The sequence below is a fragment of the Heterodontus francisci genome, chromosome 25, assembly GCF_036365525.1.
Source record: "Heterodontus francisci isolate sHetFra1 chromosome 25, sHetFra1.hap1, whole genome shotgun sequence".
NCBI classification, from domain to species: domain Eukaryota; kingdom Metazoa; phylum Chordata; class Chondrichthyes; order Heterodontiformes; family Heterodontidae; genus Heterodontus; species Heterodontus francisci.
The window spans coordinates 34,006,728-34,033,741 of record NC_090395.1 but is presented as its reverse complement, the minus strand read 5'-3'; the positions used below and the strand labels follow the sequence as shown (position 1 = coordinate 34,033,741).

Below are 27,014 nucleotides of genomic sequence, written 5' to 3'. Positions count from 1 at the left end.
GTAACCTGCAAAGCTATGGACTTGGTGCTGGAAGGTGGGATCAGATTGGTGGCTAGTTTTTTCAGCTGGCACAGACACGATGGGCTGAATGGCCTCTTTCTGTGCTGTAATTTTCTATGACTCTATAACTGTGTCATATCAATATGTTGAAACAATATCATCGCCAGGAGGAGGATAAGCAAGCACAGGTATGTCAGGTAGTGGGGACAGTGAAGGATGAACGGGATAGTGAGGATGAGGCAGAAAGAGACTTAGACAATTCTCAAATTGAACCTCCTACTATCCAGTTAGCTAATACTGAATTGTTGTTAGGGAGATTGGACGCTATGTTTTCATATTTAGATGCAGAACAACAAGAAGACCTAACAAGACTACTCACAGCAGTTAAAGGAGTCAATAGGACAACCCATACATGATGTGGATGTAGGGGAACTCTTTCCGATAAAACAGCATCCTTAATCACTTAAGGCCAGAGAAACAGGCCCAAGTAAAAGCAGAAATCCAATACATGTTGGAAAACCATCTAATTGAACCAGCTGGAGTTCCCCAGTAGTGTTAGCGCCGAAACCTGACTGTTCAACTATATTCTGCATAGACTACAGAATGGTTAATGCAGTAACAAAGGCAGACTCCTACCGAATTCCTCACTTGTAAAACTGTGTTGACAGAGTGGGCAATTTCTTACAAAATGAGATTTGTTAAAGGGATACTGGTAGGTTCCTTTAACAAGAGGAGGCGGTGGCGTAGTGGTATTGTCACTGGACTAGTAACCCAGGGTATTGCTCTGGGGACATGGGTTCAAATCCCACCACAGCAGAAGGTGGAATTTGAATTCGATTAATAAATCTGGAATCTAATGATGGCCATGAAACCACTGTCGATTGTTGTAAAAACCCATCTGGTTCACTAATGTCCTTTAGGGAAGGAAATCTGCTGTCCTTACCTGGTCTGGCCTACATGCGACTTCAGACCCACAGCAATGTGGTTTGACTCTTACATGCCTTCTGAAATGGCCCAGCAAGCCACTCAGTTGTATCTAACCACTATGAAGTCAATAAAAAGGAATGAAACCGGACATAACACTCGGCATCGACCTAGGCATCGGAAACGACAACGGCAAACCCAGCCCTGTTGATCCTGCAAAGTCCTCCTTACTAACATCTGGGGGCTTGTGTCACAGTTGGGACAGCTGTCTCACAGACTAGTCAAGCAACAGCCTGACATAGTCATACTCACGGAATCATACCTCACAATGTCCCAGACACTGCCATCACCATCCCTGGGTATGTCCTGTCCCACCGGCAGGATAGACCCAGCAGAGGTGGCGGTACAGTGGTATACAGTCGGGAGGGAGTTGCCCTGGGAGTCCTCAACATCGATTCTGCACCCCATGAAGTCTCATGGCATCAGGTCAAACACGGGCAAGGAAACCTCCTGCTGATTATCACTTACCGCCCTCCCTCAGCTGATGAGTCAGTACTCCTCCATGTTGAACACCACTTAGAGGAAGCATTGAGGGTGGCAAGGGCACAGAATGTACTCTGGGTGGGGGACTTCAGTGTTCATCAAAAAGAGTGACTCGGTAGCACCACAGCTGGTCGAGTCCTAAAGGACATATCTGCCAGACTGGGTATGCGGCAGGTGGTGAGGGAACCAAGAGGGGAAAACATACTTGACCTCATCCTCACCAATCTGCCTGCCGCAGATACATCTGTCCATGACAGTACTGGTAGGAGTGACCACCGCAGAGTCATTGTGGAGACAAAGTCCCATCTTCACATTTTGGATACCCTCCATTATGTTGTGTGGCACTACCACCGTGCTAAATGGGATAGATTTCGAACAGATCTAGCAATGCATAACTGGGCATCCATGAGGCGCTGTGGGCCATCAGCAGCAGCAGAACTGTACTCAACCACAATCTGTAACCTCATGGCCCAGCATATCCCCCACTCTACCATTAACATCAAGCCAGGAGACCAACCCTGGTTCAAAGAAGAGTGCAGGAGAGTATGCCAGGAGCAACACCAGGCATACCTCAAAATGAGGGGTCAACCTGGTGAAGCTACAACACAGGACTATCTGCGTGCAAAACTGCGTAAGCAGCATGCGATAAACAGAGCTAAGCGATCCCATAATCAATGGATCTGATCTAAGCTCTGCAGTCCTGCCACATCCAGCCGTGAGTGGTGGTGGTCAATTAAACAACTAATTGGAGGAGGTGGCTCCACAAATATCCCATCCTCAATGACAGGGGAGCCCAGCACATCAGTGTGAAAGATAAGGCTGAAGCATTTGCAACAATCTTCAGCCAGAAGTGCCGAGTTGATGATCCATCTCGGCCTCCTCCTGAAGTCCCCAGCATCACAGATGCCAGACTTCAGCCAATTCGATTCACTCCGCGTGATATCAAGAAACGACTGAAGGCACGGGATACTGCAAAGGCTATGGGCCCTGACAATATTCCGGCAATAAGACCGAAGACCTGTGCTCCAGAACTTGCCACGCCCCTAGCCAAGCTGTTCCAGTACAGCTACAACACTGGCATCTACCCTGCAATGTGGAAAATTGCCCAGGTATGTCCTGTACACAAAAAGCAGAACAAGTTCAACCCGGCCAATTACCGCCCCATCAGCCTACTCTCAATCATCAGTAAAGTGATGAAAGGTGTCATCAACAGTGCCATCAAGTGGCACTTGCTTAACAATAACCTGCTCAGTGACGCTGAGTTTGGGTTCTGCCAGGGCCACTCAGCTCCTGACCTCATTACAGCCTTGGTTCAAACATGGACAAAAGAGCTGAACTCAAGAGGTGAGGTGAGTGTCATTGCCCTTGACATCAAGGCAGCATTTGATCGAGTATGGCATCAAGGAGCCCTAGCAAAACTGAGGTCAATGGGAATCAGGAGGAAAACCCTCCGCTGGCTAGAGTCATACCTAGCGCAAAGGAAGATGGTTGTGGTTGCTGGAGGACAATCATCTCAGCTCCAAGACATCACTGCAGGAGTTCCGCAGGGTAGTGTCCTAGGCCCAACCATCTTCGGCTGCTTCATCAATGACCTTCCTTCAATCATAAGGTCAGAAGTGGGGATGTTCGCTGATGATTGCACAATGTTCAGCACCATTCGTGACTCCTCAGATACTGAAGCAATCCGTGTAGAAATGCACCAAGACTTGGACAATATCCAGGCTTGGGCTGATAAGTGGCAAGTAACATTTGCGCCACACAAATGCCAGGCAATGACCATCTCCAACAAGAGAGAATCTAACCATCTCCCCATGACATTCAATGGCATTACCATCGCTGAATCCCCCACTATCACATCCTAGGGGCTACCATTGACCAGAAACTGAACTGGAGTAGCCATATAATACCGTGGCTACAAGAGCAGGTCAGAGGCTAGGAATCCTGCGGCGGGTAACTCACCTCCTGACTCCCCAAAGCCTGTCCACCATCTACAAGGCACAAGTCAGGAATGTGATGGAATACTCGACACTTGCCTGGATGGGTGCAGCTCCAACAACACTCAAGAAGCTCGACACCATGCAGGACAAAGCAGCCTGCTTGATTGGCATCCCATCTACAAACATTCACTCCCTCCACCACCGACGCACAGTGGCAGCAGTGTGTACCATCTACAAGATGAATTGCAGCAACACACCAAGGCTCCTTCGACAGCACCTTCCAAACCTGCGACCTCTGCCAACTAGAAGGACAAGGGCAGCAAATGCATGGGAACACCACCACCTGCAAGTTCCCCTCCAAGTCACACACCATCCTGACTTGGAATAATATCGCCGTTCCTTCACTGTCGCTGGGTCAAAATCCTGGAACTCCCTTCCTAACAGCACTGTGGGTGTACCTACCCCACATGGACTGCAGCTGGTCAAGAAGGCAGCTCACCACCACCTTCTCAAGGGCAATTAGGGATGGGCAATAAATGCTTGCCTGGCCAGCGATGCCCACATCCCATGAATGAATTGAAAAAAAACCCGAGCTAAAGAAATATCGCCTTTGTCACACCAAATGGAGTTTTCCATTGCCGAGTGATGCCATTCGGGCTGAAAAATGCCCCAGCAACTTTTCAGAGACTAATGAAGCAAATGGTAGTCCCTAACTGTGTGGTTTACCTTGATGACGTGCTGGTATACAATGACACTAGGAAGAATCACTTGGAACAACCAGAAACTCTACTTAGAAAATTATAATCGGCTGATTTAGTGATAAACTTTGCCAAAGTGAATTTGCAAAAGCCAGGGTAACCTTGGGCATATAGTAGGGCAAGGACAAGTGTTGCCAAGAACAGCAAAAGTGCAAACATTGGTGGAGTTCCCTACCTCTAAGACTAAACAAGAAATCACGAGGTTTTGGGGGATGTGTGGTTTCTACCACAAGTTTGCACCAAAATTTAGTACAATAGCTGCTCCATTGACAGATTTGCTACAAAAATAGAAAACCAAGGTAGTGTGGTTAGGGGAGTGCCATGCATCTTTTGAGAGGCTGAAAGCCATTTTGATTAATGAACCTGTGTTGGCTGCTCCAAATTTTACTTAGCCCTTCAAGGTAGCAATTGATGCTAGTGACCTGGTAGCCGGTGCAGTCCTGTGACAAGACAATGAATCTGGCATAGAAAGGCCAGTGGGATACTTTCCAAAAAAGCTAAATCAACACCAAAAAATATATTCAACAGTGGAAAAAGATGCCCTAGGCTTATTACTAGCTCCGAAGCATTTTGAGGTCTATGTCCGCCACAACTACAGAGTGACAATGGTATATTAATCATAACCCCCCAGCCTTTGTGGAAAAATTCAAAAACTAGAAAGCAGACTAGTCCGATGGAGTTTACTATTGCAATTTTATCACTTAAATATTATCCACATTGCAAGAAACATAGAAAATAGGAGCAGGAGTAGGCCATTTGGCCCTTCGAGGCTGCTCCAACAATCATTATGATCAAGGCTGATCATCCAACTCCGTAGCCTGTTCCAGCTTTCGCCCCATACCCTTTGATCCCTTTAGACCCAAGAGCTATTTCTAACTCCTTTTTGAAAACATTCAATGTTTTGGCCTCAACTGCTTTCTGTGGTAGCGAATTCCACAGGCTCACCACTCTCTGGGTGAAGAAATTTCTCTTCATCTCAAGAAGTAATAATATGATTGCAGATGCTTGGTCAAGGATTTAACTTTGCTTTGAGTTATCAGAGTGCAAAGATGGTACAAAGCAGAATGGTATTCTTTTTTCTTTCTTTTTTTTTCTTCTTTCTTTTGGGCCTCCTTATCTCGAGAGACAATGGATACGCGCCTGGAGGTGGTCAGTGGTTTGTGAAGCAGCGCCTGGAGTGGCTATAAAGGCCAATTCTGGAGTGACAGGCTCTTCCACAGGTGCTGCAGAGAAATTTGTTTGTTGGGGCTGTTGCACAGTTGGCTCTCCCCTTGCGCCTCTGTCTTTTTTCCTGCCAACTACTAAGTCTCTTCGACTCGCCACAATTTAGCCCCGTCTTTATGGCTGCCCGCCAGCTCTGGCGAATGCTGGCAACTGACTCCCACGACTTGTGATCAATGTCACACGATTTCATGTCGCGTTTGCAGACGTCTTTATAACGGAGACATGGACGGCCGGTGGGTCTGATACCAGTGGCGAGCTCGCTGTACAATGTGTCTTTGGGGATCCTGCCATCTTCCATGCGGCTCACATGGCCAAGCCATCTCAAGCGCCGCTGACTCAGTAGTGTGTATAAGCTGGGGGTGTTGGCCGCTTCAAGGACTTCTGTGTTGGAGATATAGTCCTGCCACCTGATGCCAATTATTCTCCGAAGGCAGCGAAGATGGAATGAATTGAGACGTCGCTCTTGGCTGGCATACGTTGTCCAGGCCTCGCTGCCGTAGAGCAAGGTACTGAGGACACAGGCCTGATACACTCGGACTTTTGTGTTCCGTGTCAGTGCGCCATTTTCCCACACTCTCTTGGCCAGTCTGGACATAGCAGTGGAAGCCTTACCCATGCGCTTGTTGATTTCTGCATCTAGAGACAGGTTACTGGTGATAGTTGAGCCTAGGTAGGTGAACTCTTGAACCACTTCCAGAGCGTGGTCGCCAATATTGATGGATGGAGCATTTCTGACATCCTGCCCCATGATGTTCGTTTTCTTGAGGCTGATGGTATTAGCAACAGGAAAAGAGCGTATGAGTCTGAAAATGTGTTTTAATATTTTTTCTTTTTTTTTCACACTTTGTAATGGAACGCAATTGAAAATGGTGCTTCATTCCTCCAAGGATGGAGGTGTTAAGACGCTGCTTCTATATTTTTTGTTAAGTTTTTTTTTGAGGACTCGTATTTAAATTGAGGAAAAGGATTTTTTTTTGGAAGGCTGAAGATTTATAAATACTGGACTTCTTTTCACTGGGGTCATTGAAAGAACACAGAGGTCTGGCTTGAAAACAACATTTGCTGGAAGTCACCTGTCTTCAGATAAATACCCAGCAGAGTCTGTCTGACTAGGGGGAGATGTTTACAGAGAAGTGACTCGTCAAGATTTATAAAGGTCAGGAGGCTTGACTCCTGAGATATTGTTTTTGGTTTCGCTTTGGACAGTGTGTTGGGGTGTGAACGATTTTGAAGACAGTTGGTGTTTTGCCTGCTAAGGAGAAAGAAAGAACCATCCCCCCACCTCCAGATCATCTTTCCTGCACCTCTCTAAGGAACCCAGAGAGGTCCAGCGTGTCAACTCATCTCTTTCCTCCTGTCGCAGAGAAACCCTGCATATCAGATGTGTGGGAACTAAAACCCCTAATGCTGCATTTCTCCTGAGACACTGGATAAACCTCCTGGATAAATCCTCGTGTCACCTGAACAAATTGCTCCAGTAAAGGATCCCAGTGACCCGTCACTGTATACCCAGATGCCAGACAAAAAAAAAAGACATCTGACATCTTTCCATATCATTTTTTTCCTTTAAGAATTCGCAAGTATTTGGCCAAAGTATTCTTCTGTTTGTTTTTTTTTGTAACAGAGCTCTAAAGAGAAACTCTATTTTTCGGTTAACCGGGGTGTGTGTGGGGGGGTGGGGTGCTAAGGTAAAAAGGGAACTTTCATATTTCAATCTGTGTTAATGCTTTGCTTCATTACTGGATAAATCTTGTTTTTATAATAAACTGATAATTTTGTTGTTTATTAAAGAAATCTGGTCAGTGTATTTTATTCAGGATAAAGAAATAGAGTATATGACCGCATTGGTATCTGGGTAAACATTTAAATATATGTTGTGACCTGTGAAGTGGAACTAGAAAAGACAGAACACTCCTCCTGCCTCGGTCGTAACAAGCGGGACAATGATCATACCAGGTAGAATTTAAAACACAGGGCGGCACAGTGGCGCAGTGGTTAGCACCGCAGCCTCACAGCTCCAGCGACCCGGGTTCAATTCTGGGTACTGCCTGTGTGGAGTTTGCAAGTTCTCCCTGTGTCTGCGTGAGTTTTCGCCGGGTGCTCCGGTTTCCTCCCACAGCCAAAAGACTAGCAGGTTGATAGGTAAATTGGCCATTATAAATTGCCCCTGGTATAGGTAGGTGGTAGGAGAATTTAGGGACAGGTGGGGATGTGGTAGGAATATGGCATGTGTAGTTGATGGTCGGCACAGACTCGGTGGGCCGAAGGGCCTGTTTCAGTGCTGTATCTCTAAAAAAAAAAAAGTTTTTTTTGTAAAGCATTTTCAGATACGGTAAAGAGCACTGATCTGTTAGAGATTAAATTAGCCACTAATGAAGTTCATAAACCAACTGTCAATTTACATATATATTTTTTTAAAAGCAACTCATGACTTTTATACCAAATCTCTTGAATTTTAAGAGTTTGTCTCAATTTATGAGATGGTGGGATTGGCATGTCTGATAGCCGACTGACCACTGGTGGAGGGCAGTGGGGAGGCAGTGAGGAGGGTAGCTGCAGATGCATTTCTGCCCCACTGAATTACTGAAAAGGTGCCTCAGTATTAAGAAAGTTTATTGAACACTTTTGCACTTGTGAAAATACAAGAAGGCTGTGATGCCAATGCAGTGTGCTGGAATGTGAACTCTCATTTGTTACAAGTTTCTGATCTCTAAATCAGTCTCAGACAGACATTTATATAACAGATGATGTCTAAATCAGGGGAAACGATCACTGACCAACGCAAGCAAATGGACCGCTGGGTGGAGAACTACCTAGAACTGTACTCCAGGGAAAATGATGTTACTGATACCGCCCTCAATGCAGCCCAGTCTCTGCCAGTCATGGGCGAGCTGGACGAACAGCTAACAAAATCGGAGCTCAGTAATAGCATCAATTCTCCAGCCAGCAGAAAAGCCCCTGGGAAGGACAGCATTACCCCTGAAATAATCAAGTGTGCCAAGCCTGCTATACTCTCAGCACTCCATGAGCTGCTTTGCCTGTGCTGGGATGAGGGAGCAGTACCACAGGACATACGCGATGCCAATATCATCGCCCTTTATAAGAACAAGGGTGACCGCAGTGACTGCAACAACTACCGTGGAATCTCCCTGCTTAGCATAGTGGGGAAAGTCTTCGCTCGAGCCGTTTAAACAGGCTCCAGAAGCTGGCTGAGCACGTCGTCCCTGAGGCACAGTGCGGCATTCGAGCAGAGATCCACCATTGACATGCTGTTCTCCCTTCGTCAGCTACGGGAGAAATGTCTTGAAGAACAGATGCCCCTCTATGCTGCCTTCATAGATCTCACCAAAGTCTCTGACCTCATCAGCAGATGTGGTCTCTTCAGACTACTAGCAAAGATCAGATGTCCACCAAAGCTACTAAGTATCATCACCTCATTCCACGACAATATGAAAGGCACAATTCAGCATAACAGTGCCTCATCAGACCCCTTTCCTATCCTGAGTGGTGCGAAACAGGGCTGTGTTCTCGCACCTACACTGTTTGGGATGATCTTCTCACTGCTGCTCTCTCACGCATTTAAGTCTTCAGAAGGAGGAATTTTCCTCCACACAAGATCAGATGGCATATTATTCAACCTTGCCCGACTTAGAGCAAAGACCAAAGTACGGAAAGTCCTCATCAGGGAACTCTTCTTTGGTGACGATGCTGCATTAACATCCCACATAGAAGAGTGTTTGCAGAGACTCACCGACAGGCTTGCGGCTGCCCGCAACGAATTTGGCCTAACCATTAGTTTCAAGAAAACGACCATCATGGGACAGGACATCAGAAATGCTCTATCCATCAATATAGACAGCCTCGCTCTGGAAGTAGTTCAAGAGTTCATCTACCTAGGCTCAAATGTGAGAACAGAATTTAGGGACTGTGAGAACAGAATTTAGATTTTAGAATTTTTAAGAACAGAATTACATGGGAACATTTAAGATGGAACAATTAATCAATCATGTATTGCTAACAAGCTAGTTTCAGTGCTGCAGGGAGGGACAGCTTATCTTCAGGGCTGCAGAGGCAACTTGGCCTTGCAGCTGGTACCGAGAGAGAGAGAGAGAGAGAGAGAGAGAGAGAGAGAGAGAGAGAGAGACATTGTACTTCAACAGCACTCTTCTTATCACCCAGACATGACAATCCTAGGGAACAGTTAGAATGAAAAACATAATGACCAGGCTAATACACGCCCCCTTGTTAGAGGGTGGCTCAGCCTACCCTTCTGATTCAGCAGTTGCTGAGTTTTTTCTTTATTTGCTTTTATATTTTACTCTTTAAATGTTATTTGAGTAAATAGATCCAAATAATCCTAGTGACGATATATAATCATATACAAGTTGATCGGTAGAGAGAAGGTTATCGTAGAATGATAAAAGGGGGGGAATGTGGAAGTGAACAGAAAGGTATGGCACTATGCTTAATGGGAAATATAGCCAAGTTAGGAATAGTAGCTTTGCTGAGCTTTGATTTTAAGTGGCAGAAACCACAATGAAATAGTTAAAAGGGATGGCCAGAGTGTGTGAGACAGTAAAGACTAGCCGACACTGGTAATTGCAAGGACATCTGTTCTTTATGGCCTGATTGTGTGACTCCCTCTGGTTTGGAACAAATGGACTCCTGTGAATCAAATGATGTCCATCCCTGTGTGAGTGATAAGGAGTGCTAGGCCCCTCTTATCTTCGTGAACTGCCACGAGTTGATGTTGCTGCAGACGGCACGAAACACTCAGGAATGTACACCTAATAGAGATAGCAGGATGCGCCGCAATTACTTGTCACAGGGTAGAGACAGACTCATGATCCATGTAGGGAGTGAGACCAGCATGGTTATTGATGATTCCTATGCTCTTGTTAATTAGCTTGCTTATCCGCTTTGTTTTATCTTGCTGGTACAAAACAATATTTTATGAGTAACAAGTATGTATTGAGATGGAGTGGATTGTAACCTCAGTAACAGATGTACTGCATGTCACCACGTGGATGAAGTTGAATTGTATCGCACTGATTGGTTAAACAAGGAGGTGTAGCATGAATCTTAATGTATAAACAGTGGTACCTATATCACAAACTTTACTTACTCTGAGGGGGGGACCCGACAGACTCTGGTGGAGTCAGTGCCGCTGTTCTCAGAGTAAGTCCGCTGGCGACTGCGCAAATAAAGTAATTGATTTTACCTACACATCCGACTCGGTATATTTACTGAACCAGACTGAAGGCAAAAAGAACTCAGATTCACACAAACATCACCAGTATCCTGTCTCTCGATACAGAAATCAACAAGCGCATGGGAAAGGAATCTGCTGCTATGTCCAGACTGGCCAAGGAGGTGTGGGAAAATGACGCACTGACAAGGAGCACAAAAGTCCGAGTGTTTCAAGCCTGTGTCCTCAGTACCTTGCTCTACGCAGCGAGGCCTGGACAACGTATGTCAGCCAAGAGTGACGTCTCAATGCATTCCATCTTCGCTGTCTCCGGAGAATCCTTGGCATCAGATGGCAGGACCATATCTCCAACGCAGAAGTCCTCGAGGCAGCCAATATCCCCAGCATGTACACCCAACTGAGCCAGCAGCTTGGCCATGTGAGCAAGCTTGGCCATGTGAGCCGTATGGAAGATGGCAGGATCCCCAAGGACGTATTGTACAGCGAGCTCGTCACTGGTATCAGACCCACCGGCCGTCCATATCTCCGCTTTAAAGAAGTTTGAAAACGCGACATGAAGTCCTGCAACATTGATCACAAGTCATGGGAGCCAGTTGCCAGTGATCGACAGAGCTGGCTGACAGCCATAAAGGCGGGGCTGAAGCGTGGCGAGTCGAAGAGACTTAGCAGTTGGCAGGAAAAAAGACAGAAGTGTAAGGAGAGAGCCAACTGTTTAACAGCCCCGACAACCAACTTCACCTGCACCACCTGTGGAAGAGTCTGTCACTCTAGAATTGGCCTTTATAGCCACTCCAGGCCCTGTTCCACAAACCACTGACCACCTCTAGGCCACTGTCTCTCGAGACAAGGAGGCCAAAAATTGAACAATAACGAACTTGTGGTGACACAACAGGTAGATTACTGAGAACATGCAGCTTAATGCAAACACGAGGGGACATAGCTTTAAGTTGAGGGGTGAAAGATATAGGACAGATGTCAGAGGTAGTTTCTTTACGCAGAGAGTAGTAGGGGCGTGGAACGCCCTGCCTGCAACAGTAGTAGACTCGCCAACTTTAAGGGCATTTAAGTGGTCATTGGATAGACATATGGATGTAAATGGAATAGTGTAGGTCAGATGATCGGCGCAACATCGAGGGCCGAAGGGCCTGTACTGCGCTGTAATATTCTAATTCTAATTCTAATGGAAGGTGCAGTGGTCTCATCTTCAATCAGCTTGCCTCTCAATTGCATAGCTCTCACTCCTCCTGTACACCTATTAATTTTCAATTCCTCTCAGCAACTTTGCAAGGTTCAACTGCACTGCATGTTGCAAAAGCATGAGATCACGAACAGCAACCCTTGCACAGAAGACTGAAATGTAATGATAAACAACAAAATGCAACTGTTCTTTCATAACTTTAGAAACATGATCCTTGGAATGTTAGAATACTTTTATATTGTGAAATATGCTTCCTCAGCCTTTAAAGGTTAATGTATTATCAATGTGATTAAGAAAATACCACAGGAAATGTTGTAATGTCATGCCATCCAGTGAATTCCATTTCCATCAAGTGACTGACAGCTAAGGCTGTTCAACTCTATAAAATCCTGTATTGCAAGCAGCACATCTTTTAAGGTTACTGAACAAAATTTATTTGCACCACACGCATACTTACTGGAAAATGTCAAAGGCTGCTCAGCATCATCACTCATGGCCATTCAAATATATCCTTTTAGCATGGACGTCAAATGCAGCAGCTACCTTTTCTGTATGGCTGCTGCTTTTGCACTCTCTGGCTCTGCTGCTCACTCCCCAGGGGACCCATATCATCACTCCCAGCAGGATGTAACACAGCACCTGTTAAACCGCACAGGGAAGGGGTCGACTTACAACTAGTCAAAACCATGAAAAATTCACGCCGTTTCTCAGGCAATCCCTTAACTGATTTTGTTATGTCCATTTATTTCTGAACACAGATAAATGATTAAAATCTCATGGGGAAAGCAATGCAGCTTTGTAAAACAGATTCACCAAGACTATCACTGAGTGTTAGTTGTCAGAAACCTTCCCAAAGGCTCAAGCTGTAATCAACTGTTGAATTATGAAATGCACGCTATAAAATTACTTCAGTACTGTACTCAAATTGTTTCCAACTACAAAAAAGGTTTTGATTTGGATTTCTCAATATAAATACATAGATGTATATTCATTTAATAGATGAGAGCTATCTAACATATTGATTTGTATATGCTGCAAACTTGTATCGCTGTTCATGGTGTATTCACTCTTCTCGATACTGAACACTTTGCCAAACATTCTAATTTATCATTAGGCTGATCCTGATCTCCCTACGCTCCTCACCCTCCCTGTAACCACCTCCAACTGCACAGGCCTTAAGCTCTGAAATTTGCTCCGTAAACTTCACTGCCTCTCTACATCCCTCTCCTCTTTTAAGATGCTCCTTAAAGTCTATTTCCTCACCAAGCTTTTGGTCACCTGTCCTAATATTACGTGCCTCAGTGTCAAATATTGTCCGTTAACACTCCAGTTAGGCATCTTGGGACGTTTTATTACATTAAAGAGACGACATAAATGCAAGTTGGTGTTATTACCATGCCACAACTGCTCTCGGTCCCATAATGGCTCCAATTTTTCTACAATTGTGGTACTCTGCTAGAAGATCAGCTAATACAGACTAGGGTCAAACTAAACACCTTCCTGGTCAGAGTATAACAGTGCACTGGCCTGAAAGGGGAGCATGTTGCTAGATTTGTATTTGAAAATCTAAGGGAAGATAGTCTGTTATTCTTACCTCAGTCACTTCCTTCCACTAGCCCACCAGGCCAACCTTTCTCTAACGCTCTCCCATGCCCTAGCCCTGAACTCACATTTTTCTCTAGTTTTTTCCGCCCACCTCTGCTCATGCCCCCTCTGAGCTCATCCTGTATGAGACCCACGCCCTGCTCCCTCAACCCTAATCCCAACTAAACTGCTGACTACCCAACTTCCCTTCCGGTCACCATTTTAGATGATATTGTTAATGGTTCTCTCTCTATCCTCTGCCCTCTCTACCTTAAATCTGCAGTCATCAACCTCTCCTCAAAAAAACAATCCTTGATCTCAGCATCCTTGCCCTATCTCCAAGGACTCAGGGGAAGCAAGGGAGGTTGAACATGCTGTCTCCAAATCTGTACTCAACTTTCTCAGAACTCCATGTTTGAATCCCTCCAATCGGGTTCCCTGCCACAGTCCCAAAACAAGTCTTAGAATGTCATTTGTGACTTTAATATGTGTTGGTGACAAAAGTAAACTATCCTTCCTCATCCTTTCCGACCCATCTGCAGCCTTTGGCACGGCTGACCACACCATCCTCCACCAACACCTCTCCACCTTCTTCCAGCTGGATGGGTTTGCTCTCGCCTGGTTCCATTCTTATCTGTCTAATCACTTAGAATAGCTTCTCTTCTCGCTCCCCCACTGTTATCTCTGGTGTCTCCTTGCTTGTCCTTCCCGACCTGTCTGCAGCCTTTGACACAGTTGACCACACCATCCTCCTCCAATGCCTCTCCACTGTTGTCCAGCTAGGTGGGACTACTCTCACCTGGTTCCATTCTTATCTATCTAATCATAGCTAGAGAATCACTAGCAATCGCTTTTTTTCCTGCTCCCACACAGTTATCTCTGATGTCCCCTCAGGATCTATCCTTGGCCCCTCCTATTTCTCATCTACATGCTGCCCCTCAGTGGCATCATCTGAAACAAAGCACTATTTTTCATATGTACGTTGACGTTACGCAGCTCTATCTCACCAGCACCACCTCTTTCGATCCTCCACTGTTGCTAAATTATCAGACTGCTTGTCCGACATCCAGTACTACATGAGCAGAAATTTCCTCTAACATTGGGAAGACCAAAGCCATTGTCTTCATTCCCCACTACAAAATCTGTTTCTGAGCTGCCGACTCCATCCCTCTCCTGAGCAACAGTCTGAGGCTGAACCAGACTGTTTGCTACCTTGGTGTCATATTTGACTCCGAGATAGCTTCAGACCACAAATCCGTGCCATTGCAAAGGCTGCCTACTTCCACCTCCATAACATTGCCCAACTCCACCCCTGCCTCAGCTTATCTACTGCTGAAACCCTCACCTATGCCTTTGTTACCTCTAGACTTGACTATTCCAACACATTCCTGGCTGGCCTCTCACATTCTACCCTCCATAAATTTGAGGTCATTCAAACCTCTGCTTATCTATGTCCTTACTCATGCAAAGTCCCATTCACTCATCACCCCTGTGCTTGCTGACCTGCATTTACCCGAGGTCAAGCAACTTCTTGATTTTAAAATTTTCATCAAGTCCCTCCATGGCTTCGTCCTTCCCTATCTCTCAGTTTCCTCCAGCTCCACAACTCTCCAAGATATCTGTGCTCATCTAATTCTAGCCTCTTAACCATCCCCAGTTTTGATTGCTCCACCACTGGTGGCCATGCCTTCAGCTACCTAGGTCCTAAGCTCTGGAATTCCCTCCCTATACCTCTACACCTCTCTCTAAGATGCTCCTTAAAACCTATCCCTTTGATCAAGTTTTCGGCCATCTGCCCTAATATCGCCTTATGTGACTCAGTGTCAAATTGTGCTTAATAATGCACCTGTGAAGCGCCTTGGATATTTTATTGTTGTTGTTCAGACCTCTACAGTGCACCGCCTCCACCATAATGCTGCTACAAAGTAGACTAAAGCAGACCTACAGCTGCAGTCAGAGCTGGGTGCCAACCACAATCTTATCACGCATTGATACATTTTGTAGGAACACTATGCATATTACAATATCTTATCAAACAAGATCAAATATACTAATCCATCAATAACTTCAGAAACCCTCAGATAGAAGAAAACAAATTTTAAGAATTTTCCTGAGCAATGAGCCCAAATGAAATAACAGAATTCTGTTGTGACAGGAGGTGGTCACAACGGATGATACAGCCTGACATAAATATGACTTTCTTTGGGTAATACTTGGTTACATTGTTCTAAAAACAGAAGACAGCAACTTATATCTACAAAGTTACAATTTATTCTATCTTTGAACAGAGGCTGAATTCTAGAAAGTTTGTGTATAAGCTCTGCAGATGACTTTGTAAGTCCAAGCACGATTTAGTGTGATGCTTAGTTCAGTGAAAATCTCATTTTGTCCAAAACAAAGCATTGTAAACTTTGAATAACCTTTTGGTGCTTAAAGTGTTAACTGCCTTCCATCAGAAGTTTAGACTTTGAAGGAAACCATGGGAATAATGAACAGATCCATGGAAACTTACTCGAGGCAGTGGATAATGACAGCAACAGGTCTCTATGGTACATGAGTTATTTATACGTTGCTAGCTGAGCAGCAGTGCCAGTTTAAAGTAGATTTCAGGATATAGCTATCACTTAGTTTGTAATTCACACCTGCATTTCAATCTTTTTAAGAGGCAAATATGTAAATAGGCATCAAGTAACTTCACACAGCATTTCCAGAAGAGGTTGTAATTACATAGAATAATACATGATAAAGACAGTGAAGTACAATAATATGATTCACCACCACCAACAACCCCCTCCACCCACACCCGCTCCAACATCCGTCAACCTGGCTCAGTTATGACCAGATTCAATGTGAAAATCTAAGGGCAATTCTAAAACTGTTTGCTAATGGAACCAAAGGAAAGTAAGTGACGGCTGCCAGCTGTACTTGCCATCTGCTCTGCCCCTTCATTTCAGTTATGGTGGATTAAACTGTACAGGTTGGCAATGCATGGACATCTGTAGTTGCCTCTTGGGGATTTTAGTTATGAAAATGTTGCCATCGAGCATCTTCCATTAGCTGCTTTCACATTGCAGCCAAGTCTTGGAGGTTGTCAACTCACTGTGCCACACACCCATGTTTATGTGTGGTTAGTGCAGCGGTCCTCCTTCTTGCATTTTTCTCTCTGTTTCTTAACACAAACACTATCAAACAAGTTGGTAAATAACAAACAGGATTCTTTATTCAGGAAAGCTCTTCACATGTGCTGTCGACTAACACCAACATTAAAACAATTGAATCACCTGACAGACTACATCACTTCCTGTGACGATGTCTGTCTAACAATTTACATATTCAACAATATGCTCACTTACATTCAGTACAGTCATATCACGACAACCCCTTTCCTTAAATAAAACAACTAACATAGTTTACACTCTATGTGCATAAAACAATTACTCCGGAAAAGTATGAAACATGATAATTATAAACACTATTTATATATAGGTTTAGCTCTGACAACTAGTCTTCCAAGTGTCCAAAATCTCACAATCTCAGAAACATACCAGTGGTCTGTTGACAGTACCGAACCTGATAACAGTTAGATTATGTTGTGACCTTGAGCTGTCAGCTCTCTCTTCTTGACTGTGGAACAACTGTCGGCTGCATTGAAGTGTTGCACTCGGTTCCTTTTGTTGCTTCGTCATCAAGATGTGTGCATGCTTGTGTGCACTATTGGTGTACCTTGTGTACTGTCATTGGATAGGTCTCTTAGATGAGATTGGTTTCTTCTCAAATGTAGCACCATTCGGCATTGTTATCTCTTAGCTCTTTGCAAACCTTCAACACTTCTGCTGAAAACTACGTTTTCTCCCGCGGATGTATAACTTACTTTTTGACCAACGTGCAGTGGAAGCAACTCTGCACCTGCGTGTCTATCATGAACGATCTTCATCTTGTCTCATCTTGCCAACAACTTGTCCTGGATCGACACTGTCCTTGTAAAGTGATGGCTCGCGAGGGTAGTCCTCACTTGTCATCCAAAACATGATTTCCGCTGCAGACAGTAGCCCAGAATCCAATGGTGTTGCACAGAGATGTAACATCGCTACCTGGATGTCTTGACCCATTTTTGTATTAAAGATTTCACAGTTCTTGCCATTCGTTCTGCTAATCCATTTGTATGTGGATAATGTGGAGATGAGGTGATATGATTCATGGCCCATTTCAAACACATGTCCACTATACTGTGGATCATTATCTGACACTACCTCCTCCGGGACAGCAAACAAGCTAAAGATGGCATTTAGGGTGTTGGCTACTGCACGCTCGATGTGTCACCGAGTCTTCAGATAAATGGGAACTTCAAGATGTAATCAGTGACAAGCAAGTTGTCTGCACCCTTGACACTGTAAAAGATCAGACGGTATTTTTGACCATGGATATGACAAGATGTCATGCGGCTGAAGTGGCTCCTTCTGCATATTAGGCTGATGTTCTTGGCATGCATTACTTGTTTTCACAACCTGATCAATATCCTAATTCCTGGCCAGAATACCGTCTCTCGTACTAGACGTCTGGTCCTTTCAATGTGCATATGGCACTGGTGCAATTGCCAAGGATATCTGAACGAAATGTTATGGGAATCAATACCTGATGGCCCTTGAAAAGTATACCGCTTGATATGCCAAGCTCATTATGATACAGCCAAAACGTTCTGAAATCTGTGGAAACCTCTTGTATGGTACCCATCCACCCACTGGCAATGAGCTGCTATAATGCTCCAAGGGCAGGGTCTCTGGAAATCTCCCTCCGGAGCTCCTCACATTTGTTGAGTCCAAAACAAACAGATAAATGTTGTGCGCGCCTTTCAGGTCAGCATCTATCTCGTCCACCTATACATCTAGTGGAACATCCTGGGGGAATTTTATGCTCTCCCCCGTGGCGGATTTGGAGGTAAGGAGAGCATAAAATTGGGTGGGATGGTGGTAGTGCAGTACCCGGCACATTCCCACCTCCACCAAAATTAAGTCTGGGGAGGGAATGCCTGTGAACAGCCTTCCCACCCGCTGCCAATTGAAGCCCTTAACTGGGCAATTAATGCCCAATTAGAGCCTCATCCTGTCACTGCAACAAGCCGTGCGGCAGGCAGTCCTGTCGCCATACGGGAAGCACGGCACAAAATTCCTAGTGCCTGAATGAGGGACCCAGAATCGGGAAGAGGGGACCCCCACTGAGAGCCACCCCTCTGCCCTTGCTAATTATCCCCCTACAACCCACTCTCCAGTCACCCCCCCCACCCGCCCTGACCTACCTGTGGCCTGGTTCCAGCGATGCTCCTGGGCCTCAGGAAGGTGCTCCAATGGCAACAGCCCTGCCTTTGCAATGGCACTGCTCACAGAAAGAGCTGCCAGCCCCTGATTAGCCAGCAGCTCTCTGAAGGCAGGACTTCCGTTGCCGGGGTTCTTGATTCTGTGGAAGGCATGCCGCTGTCCACTTATGTGTCTAATTGGCACTAGATTCAGCAGGTCTTCCGCAGAAGAGGCATTGCAGTGTTCTCTGCTTTGCTTTTTCCAGACATCGAGACCCCCGTCACCAGCAAAAAATCCTGGCCCGTGTTTTCCCGAGATTGGGTAGTCTGCTCAATGTGTCAGACATGACCATGAGGTTTGCCCAGTCTGTATCTGACTTCCCAATTGTATCCCTGCAGCTTTATCAGCAATCTCTGTCGTCGAGGTAGCCCACTAGAAATAGTTTCCTCTAAATCATCTCCTGGTTTGTGATCAGTCACGACAACAAATGCTTTGCCAAATATATACACATGGAATCTGGTGATCCCGAACACCAGTGCCAATGTTCCGTGCTCAATATTCGAGTAGTTTGCCCGGGAAGGCGAAAAGTTCTTGGAACCAAATGCTACTGGCTTACCATTCTCTAACAGACATGCCCCTCGACCCTTTTGGGAGGCATCTACCTCCAGTGTTGTCATTTTTCATTTGTCGTAGCTTTGCAAGCATGATTCAGCAGAGAGTGCCTGTTTTAATTAGGTGAATGCCTACTGATGATCCTCGTGCCACAGAAGTGGCACATCCTTCTTCAGAAGTTCACATAATGACGATGCCCTCCCTAAGAGGTTTGGAACATATGCCGCCAGAAAGTTAAGTAAGACTAAGCATCTCTGCAGGTCTTCTTTGTCCTGTGGCGTTAGCATAGACTGAACATCTTCGACTTTGCTTGGATCTAGGCGGATACCCATATCCAAGGATTTTTCCTTTATTCGTTCATGGGACGTGGGCGTTGTTGGCTAGGACAGCATTTATTGCCCATCACTAATTACCCTTGAGAAGAGTAATGACCTTCCTTCAGTCATAAGGTCAGAAATGGGATGTTCGCTGATTGCACAAATATGCAGCACCATTCGCGACTCCTCAGATACTGAAGCAGTCCATGCAGAAATGCAGCAAGACCTGGACAATATCCAGGCTTGGGCTGATAAGTGGCAAGTAACATTCGTGCCACAGAAGTGCCAGGCAATGACCATCTTCAACAAGAGAGAATCTAACCATCTCCCCTTGATATTCAATGGCATTACAATCACTGAATCCCCCACTATCAACATCCAGGGGATTACCATTGACCAGAAACTGAACTGGAGTAGCCATATCAATACCATGGCTACAAGAGCAGGTCAGAGGATAGGAATTCTGCAGTGAGTAACTCACCTCCTGACTCCCCAAAGCTGGTCCACCATCTACAAGGCACAAGTCAGGAGTGTGATGGAATACTCTCCACTTGCCTGGACGGGTGCAGCTCCAACAACACTCAAGAAGCTCAACAACATCCAGGACAAAGTAGCCCACTTGATTGGCACCTCATCCACATTCAAACCCACCACCACAGGCACACTGTGGCAGTTGTGTGTACCATCTACATGATGCACTGGAGTGTCTGGTCTGGAGGCATAAGCTTGAATTTGAGCATTTCAGTCTCATCTGTACCTCATTACCTCTCTGCAACTGATTCAATACACTACTCATTATTAGAGAAGCTGAAGTGAAGCATTGTGTTCTCAAATGTGGTTCTTCTGGCTCAACGGAGGATTCCCCCTCATCATCTACAAGATGCACTACAGCAATTCACCAAGGCTCTTTCAACAGCACTTTCCAAACCCACGACCTCTACCACCTAGAAGGACAAGGGCAGCAGATGTATGGGAAAACCACCACCTGCAAGTTCCCTCCAAGCCACACACCATCCTGACTTGGAACTATTTCACCGTTCCTTCACTGTCAATGGGTCAAGATCCTGGAACTCCCTTCCCAACAGCACTGTTAGTGTACCTAACCCACATGGACTGCAGCGGTTCAAGAAGGTGGCTCACCACCACCTTCTCAAGGGCAATTAGGGATGGGCAATACTTCCTTGACTCTCCACAGCGCTGCGCTCTGCTTTCAGCTGGTCTCAAATGTGGTCACTGCGCTTTCGTGGTTGATCTATGGATGGTGTTGCACCTTCCTCAAGATGAAAAAGTGCATCCCCAACAAAACTGCCTACAGTGTTGAATCTGTCGGTCTTTGATGGACTCAGAGTGCGCTTACTTTGATCGTCGTCTTCGACGGTTTATCTAATGAATTGTGACTATGCAAAGCTCACTTGCACACTGGCAGTCCTGCTACTGCTGGACCTGCAATGTCTACAACATAAAAAGTTTGTGGTGACCAGGTGGAGTCTCTGTACCTGCAATTTAGGGTTAAAGCTCTTGAACACTGTATCGATGACCGACTGTATGAAGTCTCACTCTGGTTGATTGGATCACTGACTTACATCTTTTCTAGTATATATCATGCAATGCGTGTAGTGGGATGAAGGTTAGCACTTGCCCCAATGTCAACTTTCAGACCTAGTCTGTGTTTTCCAGTCTTGCTTGGGCAGATGATTTCTGTCATTGTGAAGGCTTCAGACTTCGTTAAGGTGTCTACTTGACGTGTGACTGTAACTGTGTGAAATAATTGCTCACCCTCTGATATGTCTTCGCCTTTGTCCGCAACATCTCTTTTGCTCAGGTTGTTGCCCAACTATTGGACAGGCCTGCGTTTCCGGCAATGCTTTGAGGACCATTTTCTGTCCTTTCCACCAGGTGGCGCCTATCTGCAGTTTACGCTGGCTTCTTTCTTCGTCTTTACTGCCAGACCTCTTGCACATCCTTGCCCAGTGCCCCGAGGCCACACATTTTGCAGCTATCTCTGTATGTCAGGTACTTGCGCGGTTGGTGGAACAGCCCACACTTGTTCAACCTCTTACCTTGCTTGGGTGTCTTGGCTATTTTGCCTTTAGTCGACTCCGATCTTAGGGCTTGCAAGCATTGCTGGCCTGCTAGGATGGTTTCGTACTTGCAGCATGCTTTTGAAACTGTACCCTTTTTGTTTGTCGAACAAGATTTTTTGAAAGTCTTTTAAGGATGCTGTCATGCTAGGCCCCCACCTGCCAAGAATGAGGCACATTAAGGGTGGCACAGTGGCGCAGTGGTTAGCACCGCAGCCTCACAGCTCCAGGGACCCGGGTTCGATTCCGGGTACTGCCTGTGTGGAGTTTGCAAGTTCTCCCTGTGTCTGCGTGGGTTTTCTCCGGGTGCTCCGGTTTCCTCCCACAAGCCAAAAGACTTGCAGGTTGATAGGTAAATTGGCCATTATAAATTGTCACTAGTATAGATAGGTGGTAGGGAAATATAGGGACAGGTGGGGATGTTTGGTAGGAATATGGGATTAGTGTAGGATTAGTATAAATGGGTGGTTGATGTTCGGCACAGACTCGGTGGGCCGAAGGACCTGTTTCAGTGCTGTATCTCTAATCTAATCTAATCTAATTTTGTCACGAACATTGATTTTAAACTGTTACTGGAGTAAAGAACTTGTTAAACAGATCAGCCGTGGCTGGAAAAGATATTTGCATATTAACAGACGGTGATTGGAAGGACAAAGGACCATTCCCTGACACATTCAACCCACAACAGACCTTGATCACCAGGTATTGAGAGTATGCGGAGCATTCCAGAGACTGTTCAGGTGATACAACCCAAGACATGGTCTGACCAGTTAGTCACATGACTAACCTGCTTGGCAACCTGGGGTTTTCTGAATTGCACAAACATTTTGAACTGAGAAAGTCTGTTTGCTCCTGAACTGAGAAGATCTCACCTGTCAGCTTCCATCTCTTTCTCACAAGTCTCTGAATCCACTGAATACACACGAACCCCAAGAGAGAAAAGTCTCCTAAAGCGAACAAGGTTTAGGAAGAATACTGGACCCCAACGAAAAGCAAGATCTACCTACAATCAAGGGCTCTACAGTGAGCTCAAAGAACCGTAACAAAAACTCTTCAGATATTGCCTCAAACTTTTCACTTTATTTTTCTTCTGCTCTTTTCTGTCTCTATTTACATGTGTGTATTGTGTATGCGTGGGCGCGTCATGTATCCGTAGGCGTCAACTGAATCACAGTTTAAGTTCAAGTCTAAGTTTAATAAATTTCAACTTTTCTTCTTTAAACCTAAGAAAGCTTGTTTGTGCTGGTTTCTTTGCCTTATAATTGGAAAGCGGTGAACAAGGATTCACCAAGGAGGAGCTAAAAACACGGTGTGTTTAAAATTAAACCCTGTTACAGTAAGACCAGGTGAAGGCTGAGTGGAGGGACCCCTAGACACCTTTCTCACCTGGTCGTAACAATGCGGATGCAATCACTAACTCCATTACGCACTCGGATAGCTCCACACCAGAGAAATCACATTCTTTTACCTTATCCTTGCACCTTGTCACAAATTGCTCGATGGTTTTGTTTTGCTGCTGCCTATAACTCGAACTCTAGCCTGCGAATTCAAAAATTCTCCCTAACCTTCAGCTGGTCTTCCAGAGTGGACCACAGTTTGGCAGGATCCTTTTGGTCCATCTCTGATAAACCAGATATAGTAACCCTGTGGAAACCTTCATTGCCGATGGCAATTTTAATCTTAATGGCTTGCTTCTCAAGCTGACTGCAAGGTCCAGAAAACATAGCTCCATTCGTTGCCTGAACAACTTAAACTCACTGAGGACATCTGGAACTTTCCAGTTCATGGTTAGATACTTGGTCACCATGACTTTGGATCCGATTATTTCCAAAGGACTTTTCCCCCTCATGGAATTGATGTCGGTCCGCTATGCCAACAAAGCTGGACATCGGCCACGCCCTGAGCTTTGTGGCTGCAGCGCAGGCTTTCAGTTTCTGGATGGGGAGACTCCCCCCCGGAATCCTCTTTGGCAGGAGAACTTGGCGAGAGCTCGATGGCTTGCAGACTCACAGCCTAATGTGGGAATGACTCCCCAGCACAGATTGCTGCTGGTAAACTGCCCGTCTGGTCAGCGAACAACACGAACACACCTATCCTTACAGTACTCACTCTGGGGGAGTTCTGACCTCAAGGGTAGTGAGTGGCGCCAAAGCATTTTTGTTGCTGCTTCTTGCCGTTTTTCAAAATACAGCCCCAAGCTATGGAAGCCAAGTCAACCCCTGGCTTCATGAGCAAAATTAAAGCAGCTCTGGTTTTCCTGTATAGCTTATATCGACAGGAAGAGGAGGCCTTTTTTGCATCACTAACAATCCACCAGTGTTGCAACAGTGTGAGCTGATAGAAGCCAAGGTTTTAATGAGAGATAACAGTCAAAGAGATAGAGAGTTTTTGTTTGTCATGTTATAAATGTGCTACAGGCTCAGCATCATTATATACAAAGCATCACTTTTGGAATTGTTATTCTTTACAAACAAATTTTGAGACTGCAAGCTCAAAAGATACTTTGCACTTTTTCACTTCTGTGATGTAGCCAACAAAGTGAATTAAATCAATCATCTGGTTTGTCCACAGCTGTGGAGATTACAGGAAATGCTAATTACAAGGCACTAACAAACATAAGGTTCTGGAGTGAAAGATTTGATCTGTGTGATATGCAGTCTTGCTACATGGCAATACTATCAAGGAACACCATCATTCATTGTCAAGTCTCTTCCTTCAGATCATATCCCAACTGGAAAGCTCTTCTCAGCTGGATAGTACTATCTTACGCCATATTAATTATACAACATACAGCCATTGAAACGAGTACAACTGGCACACATGCATTTAAGGATCTATCTTAAGGCTTCATTACCATAACTGCGTGATCATTGATGTACCATAGAACAGCGGCACATTAAATGTGTTAATGTGAAGCACGGACTTTGCTCGGAAATTTTCAAATGAATAGTGTTTTTTTAGAAACTGATACTTGGTAACTCGTGAAACTATTATGATGAAATAGTACAGTTTATGATAATGAAACATCCACTTTGCATCCAGTAATATTACTTGAGTAGTGGTGAGGAAAAAATCAGCAGCAATTTCATTCCATTTAGTCATACAGCACTGAAACAGGCCCTTCGGCCCACCGAGTCTGTGCCGACCATCAACCACCCATATATACTAATCCCATATTCCTACCACATCCCCACCTGTCCCTATATTTCCCTACCACCTACCTATACTAGGGGCAATTTATAATGGCCAATTTACCTACCAACCTGCAAGTCTTTTGGCTTGTGGGAGGAAACCGGAGCACCCGGAGGAAACCCACACAGACACAGGGAGAACTTGCAAACTCCACACAGGCAGTACCCAGAATCGAACCCGGGTCCCTGGAGCTGTGAGGCTGCAGTGCTAACCACTGCACCATTGTGCCGCCCCCATTCTTAAGCTCTCAGAGCTCAGCCTATTTAATTAGTAATTGAGAAGGTTTATACTATGGACTACAGTGCTTAAAACTGCCACACTATCAAAACTGTTAATTTATTTACATTACATATCCAGACATTAGATCCATCTGGTTTATGCCTTGATATGGTGATAGAATTCAGATTTGGCCTCCCTAGTTCCCTTAGTTTGCTCACATGGACTTCAGTATCATCTAGTTCATATTTCTAAACGGGTTTCCTGCTGTACACATAGCTTATTGGACAGCAATTTGTCTTGCTACACACCTTTCCATTAGAACAACAAATGGATATTATTTTTTGATAGCTGTCTTAGCATTAGGTCTTGCCTGACAGTAATGGATGCCAATTTAGAATTACCTTGGAACTACTATCACCATCAAAACTATTCAAACTTTGTGGAAGAAAATTGTGAGCAGTAATTAGACTTTTGGAGACATCGAAAAGTAGCATTCGCTAAAGGTAAGCTGAAAACAGTCCAGAATTGAAAGAAATTGCCAGTGGAAAAATAGTCTCAGCTCAATTTATTTGATCAATTTCTTTAGGGAAAATGGAAGGAGGAACGAAGGGGGAAGATGAGGTTGGGTGCATACTCAAACCCAGGATTTATTCAGCGTGAAGGTAATTTGAAGGGAATTTTGACTGCACTTTTGGGTGGAAACAAGCCATTAATTGACTGAAAATCATGGTGCAGCCCTTACCCCCTTAACTGACATTTTAGTGGAGTCCTTGAAATGGAAACAGGCGGGTGCCTCATTAGTCCATGAAAATCAGGGTGCTATGAAATCAATAAGACCCTGCTGCAGTTTTAAGATTCCAACGTGTCCATGCATTTACTTGGTGTTTAATAGCTTGTTACAATTAGGTGAGGAAGGGGTCTCAGTCTCCCCTTTCGCCCCTTCTCTAGTTTGCTCACAACAGGCTGATACTTCAGCGCTGCTTTGCTGGAGCTGCTGCACTGTCAAAGGTACCACGTTCCAGATGAGATGTTAAACCGAGGCCCCATCTGAACTACGCGTGAACACAAATGTTTTCACGACACTATTCAAAGAGAGTAGTAAATTTCTTTCCACTGTCCTGGCCCCTCAACCAACACCATCAAAAACAAAACAGATTATATGGTCATTTATCTGATTCCTTTTTGTGGGACCTTGCTGTTTCCTACATTATATCAGTGAATGCACTTCAACAGTACTTCATTGGCTGCAAAGCACTTTGGGACCTCAAGTAGCTATCAGGCTAACTGCTCTGGTCTCTGTGACACAGTCTGCTCACTGCTGGGCCAATGTCCACAAAAATCTAAAAATAATGTACCCCTTGCCTCCCATAGGGCGGCACAGTGGCGCAGTGGTTAGCACCACAGCCTCACAGCTCCAGGGATCCGGGTTCGATTCTGGGTACTGCCTGTGTGGAGTTTGCAAGTTCTCCCTGTGTCTGCGTGGGTTTTCTCCGGGTGCTCCGGTTTCCTCCCACAGCCAAAGACTTGCAGGTGATAGGTAAATTGGCCATTGTAAATTGCCCCTAGTGTAGGTAGGGGATAGGGAATAAGGGATTACTGTAGGGTTGGTATAAATGGGTGGTTGTTGGTCGGCACAGACTCGGTGGGCCGAAGGGCCTGTTTCAGTGCTGTATCTCTAAATAAAATTTAAAAAAACAGGGTTTATTCTTTTAAGACAGTGGCTTAACTTACCAACTCAGTGAGCACTTGCTCCTGTTACTCTAATTACAATTGCAATTGCAAATGAACCAATCAAGTTTTCTGGAGTTCAAACAAGAAAGATGTACGTTTATTAACTTTATCATTCTAACCCGGTTAAAATTACTATAACACGCGACACACCCACACTTACATTCATACGAGAGGCACACATACACACAAATAGA

General features: G+C 45.1%; 1 protein-coding gene across 3 annotated transcripts in view; it reads right to left on the bottom strand.

Moving 5' to 3' along the window:
* pacsin1b (protein kinase C and casein kinase substrate in neurons 1b) overlaps positions 1 to 27,014 on the bottom strand; it is a 447,488-nt gene that overhangs the window by 383,621 nt on the left and 36,853 nt on the right. The window contains exon 1 of one of the 3 annotated variants that reach the window (XM_068057060.1): positions 16,923 to 16,938. The exons of the other annotated variants lie outside the window; for them this stretch is intronic. The gene's annotated coding sequence lies outside the window, so the exon portion shown is untranslated. Of the gene's footprint in view, positions 1 to 16,922; positions 16,939 to 27,014 lie in introns of those variants that run through there. 3 annotated transcript variants of the gene reach the window in all.